Source organism: Gekko japonicus, unplaced genomic scaffold (genome assembly GCF_001447785.1).
Source record: "Gekko japonicus isolate JY-2015 unplaced genomic scaffold, Gekko_japonicus_V1.1 scaffold576, whole genome shotgun sequence".
Taxonomy (NCBI): Eukaryota; Metazoa; Chordata; class Lepidosauria; order Squamata; family Gekkonidae; genus Gekko; species Gekko japonicus.
The window spans coordinates 301,485-314,145 of record NW_015172022.1 but is presented as its reverse complement, the minus strand read 5'-3'; the positions used below and the strand labels follow the sequence as shown (position 1 = coordinate 314,145).

Sequence of the window (12,661 nt, the reverse complement as noted above, 5' to 3'; positions counted from 1 at the left end):
AAATTGAACAGGACTTTGTAGCCCCACATTCATTACAAGATGTTATTTGAACTAAGCCTCACCTTAGAGCATCTCAAATAAAAAAAACCTTCATTTCTTTACAACTCACTGAAGATATGGGACAGCAGATGTCGAAAGTTAGCTCCAGACAATTCTTTGTCATCTTTTTTTTTTTACATGAAAAATGGTGTAAACCAGGCAAAGAAGACAACGTTTTTAAAAAATGACAACAGGTGGGAATATCTCCTAAGTGACCTGACCAAAAATGGCGAGATCCTAGAAAAATCTCAATTAGAATGCCAATGAAAGAAAGTAATCCCTTGGTTTCATTACTTCCAATTTAAACATATGCTTGATCACTTTAAGAGCTCAGGTATGGTCAAAACAGAGGATTAGTATCAAAAATATGCAAAATCTTATCAGCATTAGACAGCTCAAAACCTTTAAGAAATTAGAAATTATGGAAAGAGGTCTGCAAAATTGACATCTCCAAATCCCATTGGGAGAAAATATGAAAATCCCCCAACTCCAATTAGGCTTACTTCCCAAAGTGTTGGGAAAAAAATGTAACCATCTTGGGAATTATTTTCATTGGTGGCAAGATTGTGTATTTATAAATTTTTAGCAAGAGATAGTACAGATCAAGAAGATTACGGGCCAAGAGATACCCCCCACAACTGAATATTTTATTGACTCACTGGCCAGATTTAAATCTGTATTCTTCAAGACTGGTCTTGGTCACCACCTTACTAGAAGCAGCTCAAATTGCAGTAGCTTCCAAATGGAAAGCCAATTCAATATCCACCTTAACGATTTGTCATGATAAAGTTTGCAATCAGTTTATTATGGGGAAAGTTGGAGATGGCTTAACCCAGTCTAATTCTGGCAATTATCAATCAAAATTTGTTGTGATATGGTTCCCGGTGTTACAGTACATGGCTGTCCACAAAATAATTCCATCAAACCTTTATTATCAGGATATATTGTTTCTGTAGAATGACTATCATCTTATAAGACATGGTATACTTCTGTTGTTTGGACTGTGTTTTTCTTGTATTGCACTGTGTGGACTCACCTATAATGCTGAATGTATTTGTTCCTTGTATAGCTGAACTTCTTTGTTTATGTATAATATACAATGATAAAATAAAATTTAAAAAAAGAAAAAGAAAGGGTTCTTTTCTTTCCCATAATAATAACCAATTTCATGCTCTATTCATAAGAAAACCCCTGTCCAGAAGAACTGGAGGCTCACAGAGCGTATTTTTCAGCCAACTGAACCAGCTAGGCTGCTCTTTAAAATAATAACAATTAAGAAAATAAGTTAACAAATAAATAGAAATGCAATACACAGCCTGCAACTTTATCTTCAGGGAGCACAGCAAAACGGCTTCAACTGGCCCTGCGGGATCCGATGCCCCCTGGCGGTTCGTTGGATGAGCTCGTGGACGACTGGCATAGTCGATTTTCCATGGCCATTGATGCGATCGCTCCCCAGCGCCCTCTACGCCCTCGCTCTAGGCTGGCCCCCTGGTATACCCAGGGGTTGCGGCTGATGAAGCAAGAGCTAAGATGGTTAGAGAGACGGTGGCGCCGAGCCCGCGATGAAGCTACAAGAGCATAATAGGATGATTGAGATCCTATGAGATGGCAGTCAAGGCTGCGAAGAGGGATTTCTACGCAGCTAGGGTTGCGTCCGCAAGCTCTCACCCAGCCCAATTATTTAGAACAATTCGGTCTCTGACAGCTCTGCCACAGGGCAGACAAAATAGTAGGCAATTGGACATCAGCTGTGAGGCTTTTGCAAGCTATTTCGCGCATAAAGTCTTGTCGCTCCGCCGTGACCTCCCCACTACAGTTGAAACAGTTAACGAACTTGAGGCCCCTTGCACGTCTTCGACTCTGGGTTTAGAGTGTTTCGACCAGCTCAGCCTGGAGGAAGTTGACAGGTTGCTCGTATCTGTGCGTCCAACCACGTGCAGCCTTGATCTGTGCCCCTCCTGGCTCATTAAAGCGGGCCATGAGGGGTTTCGAGGTGCCTTGAGGGAGATTGTTAACAAGTCCCTCTTGGAGGGACGGTTCCCCGAGGCACTCAAGGAAGCGATGGTCCGCCCTCTCCTGAAAAAACCAACTTTGGACCCGGCTGAATTGGCCAGCTACCATCCGGAGCTTCCTGGATGACGCTTCCGTCCTTGATCCATTCCAGTCAGGTTTTCGCCTGGGACATGGAATGGAGACTGTGCTGGCTGCCCTTACTGATAACCTCCGTAGGCACCTGGATCGAGGCGGTGTGGCAGCGGTCTTGTTGTTAGATCTGTCGGCCGCATTTGATCCGGTCAACCATCAGCTGCTGTCCCACCGCCTTGCTGATGCGGGGACTCAGGGGCTCGCCCTTCAATGGCTTGCCTCGTTTCTCCAAGGTTGGGGACAGAGGGTTGTGCTAGGGGAACAGCAGTCCGAGAGGCACCTGCTTGAATGTGGGGTGCCTCAGGGGGAGGTGCTTTCCCTGATGCTGTTTAAGATATATATATATGCGTCCCCTCGCCCAGATTGCCCAGAGGCATGGGCTGGGGTGTCATCAATACGCAGATGACACCCAGCTCTATTTGATGTTGGGCGGCCAGTCGGACTACAACTCAGAAGATCTGCACCGGCCATTACAAGCCGTGGCTGGGTGGCTCAGACTGAGCAGGCTGAAATTAAACCTGGCGAAGATGGAGGTCCTGTGCTTGAGTCGGACCGGACCGGGGTTTGGGCTCTTGCTCCCAACCTTTGATGGGGCACCTTTGGTGCCAGCTTCTGAGGTTAGGAGCTTGGGAGTGCTCCTGGACCCCACCTTAACAATGGAGGCCCAGGTGGCAGTCACTGCCAGATCGGCCTTTTATCATCTTCGGTTGGTGAGGCAGTTGGTTCCTTTCCTCGGCCGCAACGACCTAGCTACAGTGATCCATGTGACGGTCACCTCGAGGCTACACTACTGTAACACTCTCTACATGGGGCTGCCTCTGTCGCAAATCCGGAAGCTGCAGCTGGTGCAGAATGCTGCGGCCAGGTTGTTGGTGGGTGCCCGTAGGTGGGAGCACACCCGACCTATGCTGAAAGCGGTGCACTGGCTCCCTATAGCATACCAGATTTGCTTCAAAGTGCTGGTGCTCACCTTTAAAGCCCTACATGGCCTGGGTCCAACATACCTGAGAGACCGCATTTTCCTACATATCCCCCAAAGAGCACTTAGGTCGGGGTCACAACACTGGCTGGTGACCCCGGGCCCTAAGGAGGCCAGGCTTGCAGCAATGAGGGCCAGGTCCTTTTCAGTGGCAGCTCCTATCTGGTGGAACGAGCTCCCGGAAGAGATTAGGGCCCTGTGGGACATTCTGCAGTTCCGCAGGGCCTGTAAGATGGAGCTCTTCCGCCAGGCATATGAGTAGGAGCCGCCACTGCTATTACCACCACCGCTCCACCATAGAGTGACACCGCTGGAGGACCATGTAACATCCAATTGTGGCCTTAACCCTCCCGTCTGCTATGCAAAATGTGGGGAGTTCTCTATTCTTGCATCCTGATGGAATTGAATTTTAACTGCTTTTATCTATTTTATGTATTGTATGCACTTTGTGCTCGTGTAAGCCGCCCTGAGCCCGTTCGCGGGAAGGGCGGGGTATAAATGCAATGAAATAAATAAATAAATTACCATCCAGATAACCTAAAACCAGAGCTGTAGTAAAAAAATGAAGAGGAATCAAGAAGAGCAACAAACAAAAATAGGTGGAGGGCTTAATAATGCCCTTCCCAGCCAGGTGAGCCGGCTAAGCAAACAGGGCTTTCGGTTGAGTCATCCCACATTGGACCATTGTTTTATATTGTCCCATCTTATTAAAAAAATATACGACATCCTCTAATGGACAAGTTTAAGTTGCTTTTATGGATTTAAAGATGGCCTTTGACTCAGTTCCAAGAAATAGACTATGGCAGAAATTTGACAGTTATGGTATCAACGTTTGCCTACTTTGGCGCTTATGCTTGTTATATGAGACATCTGAAGTGGAAGTACAAATCAGCAGACAGGGCCTGTTGTCTGACTCCTTCAAATTCCATAGAGGGGTTAGGCAAGGATGTGTTTTGGCACTCTCCCTGTTTAATCTTTATATAAATGATGTTCCTGACAGGCTTAGGCTGCACAATTCATATGCACCTGTGCTAGCAAACTCCTCAATTTCTACTGTTATGTACGCTGACAATACTCTGTTAATAGCTCATTCCCCAGTTGGATTGCGTCACTTGTTGAAAGCGCAGGGGTGGGAAATGGTCAGTAAAATCAGTAAAAGTGAGTTTTTTCATCTTGGTCAGTAATTTGTCAGTTTTTTAACAAACTGATCAGTAAAGTCAGTATTTCCGGCGGTCATCCATGAGGGTGACCAGGGCTGTCTCTGTTCCGTGGCCTTGGCGGAAACCAGACTGGAAAGAATCTAGAATGAAAGTGTCATCCAAAAAGCTCTGTAGCTGAATTGCCATGGCCCTGTCAAATTACTTTGCCCAAATAGGGCAGATTGGAGACTGGCTGGTAATTAGCCAATTTGGCCAGATCCAGAGATGGCTTTTTCAGGAGGGGACGAACCACAGCTTCCTTGAGAGCCCTAGGGAACTGTCCCTCTGAGAGGGACTTGTTGATAATCTCCCTTAGGGCATGTCAAAACCCATCACAGCCAGCTTTAATTAGCCATAATGCGCACGGGTCAAGGCAGCACGTGATAGGGCGTACAGTTAAAAGTAGTTTGTCAACTTCCTCCAGGCTGAGTGGACTGAAATAATCCATAACGGAGCAGAAGATGTGTATGGAGTCTTGAGTTCACTTACTGTCTCAACTGTGGTGGGGAGGTCACAGCGGAGCGACAGGACTTTATCTGCAAAGTAGCTTGCAAAGGCCTCGCAGCCAGTGTCCAATTTCCTAACATTTGGTCTGCCTTGTCATAGACCGAATTATTCTAAATAATTGGGCTGGGCATGAGCTCGCAGACGCAATCATGGCCGCATAATACTCTGACTGCCATCTCATACGATCTCATAAATGTCCTATAAGATGTTCCTGTGGCTTTGTCGCAGGCGTACCGCTACTGTCTCTCTAGCCATCTTAACCTTCGCTTCATCAGCTGCAACTCCTGGGTAAACCAAGGGGTCAGCCTAGTGTGAGGGCGCAGAGGGTTTCGGGGAGCGATCTCATTGATGGCTGCCAAGAGTCAGCTGTGCCAATCCTCCAGAAGCTCATCTAACGAGCCACCGGGGGCATCAGATCCCGCAGGGCCATTTGAAGCCACATAGGGTCCATTTGGCTCCATGGGAAAGCTGAAATCTGCTCGCCGCCCAAACAGGGTTGGGGTGAAACATTCAGATGGGCCTTCAGGGCATGATGGTCCAACCATGGCACTGCTGAGGCAGTGACCCAGTCCACTGTGGCCCCTGCCGCAAAGATCAGATCGAGCATGTATTCGGCCCAGTGAGTGGGAGTCATTACATATTGGGAGAGTCCCAGCACCACCATGGATGACACTAGGTCCATCGCCTGAGTGGAGGCCACATCGTCTGCATGGACATTGAAATAATGCAGGACAATCGGTCTAGGGTGTTCCAATGCCCAGCCCGACATGGCCTCCACCAGGGATGGCAGGCTGCTGGCCAGTTCTTTTTTCATTAAAAAACCAAAGATAACGTACAATCAAAGACAAGTCTTACCTTACAGTTGTTGTCATAATTATTACTTTATGTTTAGTTTTTAATGTGTTTTTGCTGTTTTATTATCTGCAGTATGTGATTATTTTTAAACGGGAATCTTTTTTTGCCTTAAATTTGGTACAATAATGAAAACATTGTCCTCTGTTCATTGAAAAAAATTCAATAAAAAGGTGTGCAATCCTTTTATCTGGGTCACATCTAACTATGGGGCTGGCTATGGGGATGCTGGAGGCCGGATAATAATTTTTAATGAAGTCCTCATTTTACAATTAAAATGCTACTTTATCAGTAGGCTGACATTAAATTGTTCAGTAATTTGTCAGTATTTGGTCAGGTTTTTTGGAATTTTGGTCAGTAAAATCAGTATTTTTTACCCTCTGACTAGTTTCCACCCCTGAAAGCGTTTAGGGATTATTGTAGCAACGAGGGCTTAACAATTAACTACAATAAGTCTAAAATATAGTTTTTGTAAAGAACCCACAATCCACCTCCTATGGTTGGCCTATAAATTGAAATAAATAAATAAATAAGTGGCAACAAATTGCAACAAACAAACAGCTACAATTATCTAGGTATGAAATTTCAATCTCATCTGACTTGGAATAACCATTTAGGCCTTATTGGGGTGTGCAAAAAAACCCCCACTAGTATTTTTCAGCTTTGGGTAAATCCCAAAAATATCGGTAAATGCTGAATATCCCCAGTCCAATACTGGTAAAGTATTTGGATTGGGGAAATATTCAGTACTCCTGAATATATTCGGGTCTGATATACACCACCAGAGGGAAAGGAGGTGTTTTGTTAAAATGCCTTCTTTCCCTCTGGTTGCCCAAAGTGATTTCCTTGTCAATTTCACTCCCTGCCAGTCAGCTGTGAGTGAAATCAACAAGGGAAAGCTTCTGCTCTCTGACTTCCCTTCTTTAGCTGACATGGGGTAGCTGGAGAAGGGGAGGCAGGGAGTCCAGGCATGTTTAAAATGCCTTTCTTTCCCTCCCCGATCTCAGGGAGGTAAATAAAGGCATTTAAACATGCCCCCCCACTTTCCCTCCCTTCCTGGAGTTTCTCTGCAAAAGTGGAGAGGCTCAGGGAAGGAAGAGGGCATGTGTGCATGCCTGCCCTTCCCCAGCTTATCCACTGCCACGGGCTGCCTGGAGAAGCAAAGGGCAGGCATGTTTAAAATGCTTTTCTTTCCATCACCAAATCAGGAAGGAAAAGAAAGGCATTTAAACACGCCCCCCATTTCCCTGAGTTTCTATGCAAAAATGGAAAGGCTCAGGGAAGGAAGGGGGCATGTCTGCATGCTTCCCCTTCCCCAACCAACCCAGCGGGCTTCCTGGGGAAGCAAAGGGCAGGCATGCAAACATGTCTGGGTTCCCTGCCTGATCTTCTCCAGGTGCCAGATAATATCGGCTTTTTCGGGTTCAGCTGTACTGGTAGCCGAATACACATCTCTGATCTCTATTCGGTTTATGTGATACCCAAAAAATAATGACAAGGTATTTTTCAGGTATTTTTTCAATTCGGCTATTGCCGAATGCACACCCCTAGGCCTTATGAAAGATAAGGCCTTAAGATGTTCCAATGGAATTCAGTGGGGTTTTTTTCTAGAGCTGAACATATTCTCTCTGCTATCACGCTCTTTGAAGCAAAAATAGTAACCCAGCTTCTTTATGATGTTCCATTGTGGGCCAATTTAGTAGATTAGCATCTTGGTGCTATTCTGCATAGATTTCTAAGAAAGCTGTTAAAGTGGCCTTTATTGTGTGGCAGGGATTGCAATTGTAGCTGAGCTGGGGATTTGCTCTCTGGAGGCAAAAGTGTGGACCTTAATCGTTAGTTAATTATTAATATTTCTTTTAGCCCTTCCTGAGGGTAGTATTTTAAGTTTGTTATTAAGGGATTCATATGTTAATCTCTGGTTTGGGTATGTAAATGCCAAACTTCAGAGACTGGGATTGGAAAATAATTTTTTGTCAACTATGTCTTTTTCTAAAGATTGTTCCAATGGGACCTAAATAGCACTGTTCTTTGTGCCCGCAGTGTGTGCTCTCCTGCTTTCTTTGGCTTTACATATTTAAATTCTTGCAGGCTATGGATTTGTTAACTTTCCCAGTTTATAGAAAAGCCTTTTTAGCCAGATTCTGTGAACTACCCACTGCCATTTTGAGTAGGTGTTATTCTACAAAGCCCTACTCTGAGTGTTTATGAGGATTTGGAACTGGTTCCATTGAAACTACAGGGCATGTCTTCTTTTGTCAAAGATATAAGCAATTAAGAACACAGTTGATTGAGCCAGTAGTTTCCAATAGACATACCTGTAGCAAGTAAGTTCCAATTTTTGCTTTATGGTTATGATCCAGCTCCAGTAGCATAATTTATTTTGGCCTTGTTTGAATATAAGAGGCATGGGAAGAATCTAAAGAATGTATGTATGATTAAATAAAGAAATAATAGAAAATAAAATAATTAACAGGAAAATTTTAAAAATTCTGCTTTACATTTCAGTGTGGTTAGTTCACAGCCCATAGGCTAGGAGCTGTGCCATTTGAGAGAGAGAGAAATATGTTCTCTTAGAACCTAAGTCCTTCTCCTGTTCTCAAGAAAATTTCCTCTGAGCATTATTATATCATTGAACATTGGCTACCTGTGTGGAGGTGATTGTGGTCCATAGATCACCTCATGATTTCCAACGGAGATTTGAAGAGGAAAATTTTCCAAAGATGAGAATTTTGGGGTGTTTATTTTTCCATAGAAAATTCTCCATTTCTAAAGATAAAAGTAATAACAATGAATGAATGCAATTTCCAATACAATATGAGGCAAACTTGGCAGTAATTAATGTGTTTGAGGTAATTATCCCTGGGAGTTTTGTGAGAGGGTGTACATGTTGTATTTATTTGCAAATGGGGAGGTGAAAGAGGGAAGAGGAAAAAATCAGAAATAATTGCAAATTAAAAAAAATAAAGCTATGAGTTCATCTGATTGACTGTGCAGGTCAAATCCTACCCAAATTAAAATTCTTGTTTATAAGTCTCCTCTCATATGAAGGAAGGGACATTATAATCAGCAGCCTGATATGGAATTAACGAGTAATGGAAGCAATCCCAGGGAGACCAATGGTGACATTGAGGTTTCCCAGTGGAAAAGAACTAAGTATTTGCAAACTGGATGCATGGTCCACTACATCCATAACAGCATTCATGGGTGTGCTAAAATTACATCAGCCTAAGCAGGTGTGATGGACTGTCAAGGGTTAACGTTCTAACACAGCCTGAGAACCTTTGAGTGACAGGCTATTCAAACAGAATTCTGTGAGGAGCATCAGTTAAGATGCTCTTGGGAACTGACTGTTGGAGACAGTTTAGCACTGACTGAGGACTGGGAAAGGAGGCAAAGAGGAGTGAGAGGATCACAGAAGATCCTGATTCAGGCTGAGGGGGGTACAGAGCTTCTAGTCAAGAGAGGTGGTCCCTGCCCAGTGAAATGGGAGGTGGCTCTTGGGGTGGTCTCTGGTCTATGTAGAGAGAAGAATTTTGGGAACTTAATTGTACGTTCCTGCCTTCTAAATATAAAGTGTCAGTGAAACTCAGGAAACTATGCTTTCGAGTTAAAGCAGAAGCTGAAAAGAAAGCCTCTCTTCTCAGAGTTCCAAACACCTTGTGGAAAAGCAAAAACACTTACTTGTTGGCAACATATTATCTGGATTTAGTGTGATTACAAAGTTAATTTGGTTTTTATTATCGGTTCACCTCATATATCCTACCCCTGATTCCACCTGACCTTTTCCTAAGCACATTACATAAAATATTTTGTTTATTTTTGAACTTTTCAAAGCCTCTCATGTGCCATTATGAAGTAAAATATAAGTAGGTGATTTTGTCTCTTCCTTAAGTCCTTGGGTTGAGCCAGCATCAAAATACATAATAACGTGACAGGGTAGGACAGCCATAGTCTAACAAATAAGAAGAAAATAGATTTAGGGGCTGCTCAGCAAGCAAGAAAGAAGAAACAAAGGGAAAACCTTGTTTGTGAGGGAGGGAAGAGGGCAAGATTGCCATAGCATGGTTTCTACCCTTCAAAGTGGCTAATGTCCATGGACTTTGAAGGGTATCACTCTAATTGGGATGGCACTGTTAGTGTGTAAACAGTTTACAGAGTCTCATGTTTTTTCCTTAAATGTAAATAGTGTAGGGGAAGTATGCGCTATGTTCTTCACAAATATGAGTCCAATAAATAAATCTTTGAATTTGTTTGAATGTAACATTTAAGCTATGTGAACTATTTTTTCCCTAATCAAATATTTCATTTTAAATGCTTGTTGCTTACTGGTAAAGAAAATTAACAGTTTTTTAAAGAAGTTTGCTGAATACAAGTTAAAATAAATTTGCTACATCAGATCATGATCTATTTAGTACACTGGATTTTTTTTAATTTTACAAAATGTATGCCTGATTTTCTGCCTTCATAAAATGCTACAAAGGTGGCTAACAAATTAAAAGCATAACAAACTCACATGTTACAAACCATAACAACCAACAAAAAGCACATCATTAAAGCTATTAAAATGAGAGCTAAACTACATACAAAAACATAAAAATAGTTAAAACATTAGGCAGGAAGGAGGGATCACTGAGGGAATGCCAAACAAAAGAAAAAATTCCTCAGTGGTACAAGATGGCAACAAAAGGAAACAGACAAATCTCCCTGAGGAGAGAGTTCCAGAGTTTTGATATCATGACTGAGAAGGCCCTCTCCTGGGTTGCTACCTTGGAAGATGACCGTAGTGGTTGGGTAGGTTCATAAGGAAGTAAGAGGACCTTCAGGTATGTTGGTCCCAAACCATGTAGGACTTTAAGGGTCAATACCAACACCTTGAATTGTGCCCAGAAACAAATTGGGAGCCAGTGTAGATTGGCTATGACTGGAGGGATATGGTCCCTATGACCCATTCTAGTCAGCATCCTGGGCACAGTATTTTGCATCAATTGACATTTCTGAACTCTTTTCAGAGGCAGCTGTGATGGATTGGAAAGACAAGCAGGCTTTTAAAAATGCTGCTTGTGTCAGAGAGTCAGGGAATTCATGAGTTAATCTTCCCTGGAAAGAAGAGCTTATGTGACTAGCTGCTCTACTCACTCTCTGATTGGCCAGCATCAGCTGAGAAAGGAAATAAAACAGCTCATCTGGAAGGAAAAGAGGTCTTTTGCTTTTTGGTCTTTCACAATCTAACATCTGGATCAGTAGCCAGAGGATTTGGTTTCTGAGGGAAGAGACATTTGGGGGTGTTTTCTGACAGGCAATAGTCAGAAAATATTTCTACAGAAAGAAGATGAGAAACCCCATTGTCTTAAATATATTAACATTGCTCTGAGGGAGAATTTAGATTCTTAGTCAGGAGAGCTACAGAACAGCCTTATACAGATGAAGTATACTGGAGAAGGATTTGGCAGAAAGTCTGGGTAGAGAACTCCCATAAAAGCCAAATAGTAAAAGGAGTTTATTTATTCGATTTATACCCCACCCTCCCCGCCGAAGCAGGCTCATGGTGGCTTACACAAAATATAAAACACATAGATAACAGTATCAACAGATATAAACAATTAGAAACAGTCATTATTGTTTCTTAGGGACAAGGAGAATAACTTTCTGCCAGTGAAAGGGGTTGGAAAGAGAACCCTGGTCTGTGGTAAATGGGAGAAGCTTAGACACCTCAGGAGTTAGTGAAAAGCTGTAGTATCTAAAGGGGAACAGAACTCTGAAGGAAGAAATCTGTAAAATTTAAGCAAACATTGTCATCCAGAAGAAACATTAATAAGAACTATGTTAGTGCTGAAATATACTAAACAAAGTACCTTTCAAAGAAAGAACTAGAAAACCTTGAAAATAAACTACAAATACACTCTCTTGAATGTTCTAAGAATTCATCTCTGTATATATTAGACAGTTTTTACCTCAGCAATCTCAAAACCTTGAGTATTTCTATTATACAGATATTCCCTGCCTGTTTAATAAAATCTTTATTCTGTTTTTGAAAGTTTATTTGCCTCGAGTGCCATTTCATGAGGGTTTATAAAACAGGACAGCTCCTGTCTTTCCCTCAAGTACCTGTACTGGTGTAAAGCCTAAACCAATATCTAAACAAAGAGTGGAACAGTTTCAAGTTTATATCAATAGAGAAGATATACATGCTACTGTAGGATGACTCAGTCACTGAGGGGAACTGAAATTTTGGTGGGAAAAATCTGCCAAACAGTTGGGGAGATGGGGGTTTGTCATAGCAGCCCTATATAAAGTGACATTAGGCCATGTAGTACAGTACAAATCTTCCTAGTAAAGTCTACAGTGGACTAACCAGTCAAAGCTAGTAAAAGGCAGTCCTGGACACAGCTGCCACCTACTTATTCAGCAATACCTTGGGCCCAAGAGCTCCTCCCCCAGACTACAGATTTATTTATTCAACGGGGTGCAGCCCCATCCAGATCAGGTGACTCTTTAAGATCAAGACCAGACCTTATGCTTAGCAGTTACACTTCCATCTCACTGGGATTAAGCTTCAGTGTATTAGCCTGTATCCACGCCAAAACTGCCTCCAAGCACTGGTTAAAGGCTTCTAAAGCCTCCCTAGGTTGGCTAGAAGTTCAAGGTAGAGCTGAATGTCATCAGCATGGTGGTGACATTCCAGCCAAATCTCTGGATAACCTCCAGATGACCGGCAGTTTCATGTATAAAAAAGCATAGTGGACAAGATGGAACCTTGTGGGATCCCATAAGCCCAGGGGCTGAGCAGCAGTCCCCCAGCGCTACATTCTGAAACCTCCAGGTAGGACCAGAACCACTGCAAGACAGTGCCTCCCAGTCTTAGCCTGAAAAGGTGGTGCAGAAGGATTAGTATGATGGTATCAAAAGCCACTGAGAAGTTCAGGAGACTCAATGA

At 43.0% G+C, this 12,661-nt stretch overlaps 1 protein-coding gene across 2 annotated transcripts in view; it reads left to right on the top strand.

The window, feature by feature from the left end:
- The window catches only part of SMC5 (structural maintenance of chromosomes 5), a 94,648-nt gene that overhangs the window by 33,419 nt on the left and 48,568 nt on the right, over window positions 1-12,661 (top strand). The window lies entirely within an intron of this gene.